Source organism: Mus pahari, chromosome 2 (assembly GCF_900095145.1).
Source record: "Mus pahari chromosome 2, PAHARI_EIJ_v1.1, whole genome shotgun sequence".
In the NCBI taxonomy this organism is placed as follows: Eukaryota; Metazoa; Chordata; class Mammalia; order Rodentia; family Muridae; genus Mus; species Mus pahari.
The window spans coordinates 139,798,074-139,801,512 of record NC_034591.1 but is presented as its reverse complement, the minus strand read 5'-3'; the positions used below and the strand labels follow the sequence as shown (position 1 = coordinate 139,801,512).

Genomic DNA, 3,439 nt, shown 5'->3' with positions numbered 1-3,439 from the left:
ACATGCATGCATACACATTTGAATTCATGCACACAGAGAGAGAGAGAGAGAGAGAGAGAGAGAGAGAGAGAGAGAGAGAGAGAGAGAGAGAGATACATACACCGACACACAGATACCCACACAATTTAAAACCTTTAGGCATGAGAACAAACAACAGAACTCTTTTCCCTGGCAGGTGCAGCTGGGACCTAGTTCTTGTCATAGCCACAGGTCAGTTTCATAATTGCATTAATAAATGGGACATCAGTTAAGTTATGAGTTGAGTGACGACTCAATAATCTGAGATTTGAAGAACGACAAGGCACTGCTCTGAGTTCACAGCAAGCCTTATAGGCCACATGAGTTCCAGGCCAGCCTGGACTACACAGAGACTCTGCCTTAGAAAAACAGACAGACAGACAAAGGAAAAGGAAGTGCTATACTGCTCAAGGTGACCAAGCTGACACAAAAAGCAAAGTTGTCAACACTGGTCCCATGCTGTTATGAGGAAGCTCTGTGGCTGACCCTGACATCTGGAGCTCCTCTGATGGTAATGGTTACAACACTTATGATCATAATCTTTTTGCAAAATGACTAACAAAGAATGGCAAGGCACAATAGCTGGCCTGTGGAGGACACTAAGCCTAAAGAATCCAAGAGAGTTGCTCTGCCAAAGATCTGAGCATACACTGATGTTTCAAAAAATTTGAGAACACGCAGACATCAAGTACTACAAAATAAATGATGAAAGGATTTTAACAGTCCTGAGCTCCAGGGCAGCAAGTGTAACCTGAAGGCCTCTGAACAGGCCATCAGAGCAGGGCGTGGTGAGGAAGTCTGGATCCCAGCATCTGGAGGCTGAGGCAAGAGTGACTCCACAGACTTTGTGGGCTGAAGACAAGACCTACCCTCAAAGGCTAGCGATTACTCAACTGGTCTCGGTGCGCGGGCCTGGGAGGCCAGATCCTCTGGAGGCTGAGGCTCGAAAAGAACCAATTCAAAGCCTTCCAAATGATATGCATATAACCTAGTGCCTAGAGAGCCAGGCTGATTTCAAACAAAACAGAAAGTGGCAAGTGGCAGGCTAGGTGGGCCAGGGGCTGAGGGCAGATCCCTGTAAGTTTGATGTTAGCCTGGGCTGCAGGTGGGTTTCAGGTCAGCCTGAGACATGGGGGAATATCTATCTAATCAGCCCACATGTCATCAACTAGTCCAGGTCTAGGGGTCACACACACCAGCAGTCCCAACACCTGGGAAGTAGAGGCTGGAGGATCAAGGTCACCCTGGGCCACTCACAAACACGTCTCCTACCAGAAGCTTCAGACGCTGAGAAAAATCTGTGGCTATGAATTAGAACAAGAACACAGACATAATAGAATATTCCTAGACTTTTAAAATTGTAAGGGCCTGTGAAAGTCATTCAGGACATGTCCCTATATTTTATAGTGTGGGTCATAGTCAGAAATCCAAGCTGTTTAGTTAATGTGATTCCATTTTAAGTTCCATTTAGTTATCTTTGATGTCACGACTTCAATGCTACCTTAAGAAAGACTGCACTGAACAATGAACAGCCTTTCCCCTGAAGGGCCAGCTATGATGCTGGTCCACAAGGAGCTGACCCACGGGCCTGGTTGATTTTTATTTTTCAAGTCACTAACATTAGTGAAACCAATGCTAACCTTCCAAGGAAAGAATTCTTACTCCTAACTGCAATTTTTGAGCAGGCAGGCAAGCAGTCTTGGGCCATGACCACACCCACAGAACCCTGTGGTAGGCAGGGTGGCCATCTGTTCCATTTGGCCAGCTCTGACTTCGGATACTGAGGTATCCGAGTGCTGATTAGACTTTGGTTAACCACCGAGTTGACAGAAAGGATTATGGAAGGAATTTTATTTTACAGCTCTATAAGGCTCCACTCAATCCCCTAGCTCAGACTCCTGGTAGATAAGGGCAGAGGTCTTAAGTAACTTAGCCTTCCTAGTCCCCAGCTGTTAGAAACTCAACAAGGGAAATTACAACAGAGCTGTAATCATCTGTTGATAACTGGCAGGCTTCAGAGAATCGCCTGAGGACCATTTGGGGCAATGTCCAGTATCAAGCAGCTACAAAGCCCAGTGTGGTGGTGTTCACTTGTAATCCCAGCACTGGGGAGATAGAGGTAGACAGATCAAGGCCAGCCTAGGCTACCAAGGACATCATCTCACCAAAACCAAACAGGAAAACAGTGGTAGTTATTTCTGCTACTAATAAGGGAGAGCGAGTCTGGCCTAAGGGATTAGAGTCCCTTCTATAAGCGTTCTCACAGCTTATATTTCATTTCCTATCTGATTCAATTATGAGATCAAACGTACTCCTAATTCCCTTCCACCTGGCTCTTATGTAGCACAGGCTGGATTCAAACTTGCCCGGTAGCTGAGGCCCATCCTGAGTCTTCTTCCTCCACTTCCTGGGTGCTGGGATTACAGTGTAGATGACCACCCCTAGAGCTCAAACCCAAGGCTCAAATCAACTGAGCCACAACCCCCCAGCCCTGCCTAAACCTGACTGTAAACAGGTCTTAAAATTTCCTTGGAACTTAAAGTAAGACTCAAACTAGATCACAAAGCGGCACTCCACAGTACCGGCTATCTTGGCAGATGATGGGAGCTGGGTCCTGGCCGTCACTCTCTGTCTGCCCTGCTATGCTGAGGGTGGAACCGAGGACCATGTGCACCTTAGGCAGGTGTAGTTTTAGGATTGCTGCTCTCTCAGTGAGCTACATAACCCAGTCCTTTGTTTAGGGTCTAGGCTGGCCTTGAACTCATGATTGTTTTGAATGCTAGAATTACCGGCGTGCACCACTAGTCTTTTTTTTTTTTTGAAGGGGAATTACTTTTATTTTCCCAAATCATTCATTCATACATTCATTTAACCAACAGTTATTTACAGAGTCAAGTGCTCTGAACTCTGGATACACATAATGAAGTAGACGTAATATGTGGTTAGAAGACTTCATTCAGCATAGGAATGTAACGGGGGGGAGGGGGGGAGGGCATGATTTCAGATGGAGTCAGCAAAGAATGCTCACAGGAAGCAACAATTTGATGAGAGACCCACAAGGTGGCTTGGCATGTCAAGTGTCTAACTGAGCAAAGAACTTCCTGGGTCAGTGTGCACAAAGGCTCAGGGGCAGGAAGGGCTTCCAGCCTCCCCAGGAAGGGAAGAAAGGCCATGTGGCTCGAGGCTATGCACTTGTTTGAAACCAGGCTGGAGCCTCAGGTAAGGGCTCACCAGCCAGGGATTATGGAAGCCCCTGAAAGGTGCTGGTGAGGAGAAGCAAAGGATCTTCGATGCAGGATGCTTTCAGAGAGGAGGCTGGAAGGGGCAAGAAGAGAATTAGAGACCAGTCAGGAGGCTGCTGCTGCTGCTGTGTGTGTGTGTGTGTGTGAGAGAGAGAGAGAGAGAGAGAGAGAGAGAGAGA

The 3,439-nt window shown here is 47.0% G+C and overlaps 1 protein-coding gene across 1 annotated transcript in view; it reads right to left on the bottom strand.

The window, feature by feature from the left end:
• The window catches only part of Lpcat3 (lysophosphatidylcholine acyltransferase 3), a 41,645-nt gene that overhangs the window by 33,614 nt on the left and 4,592 nt on the right, over positions 1-3,439 (bottom strand). The window lies entirely within an intron of this gene.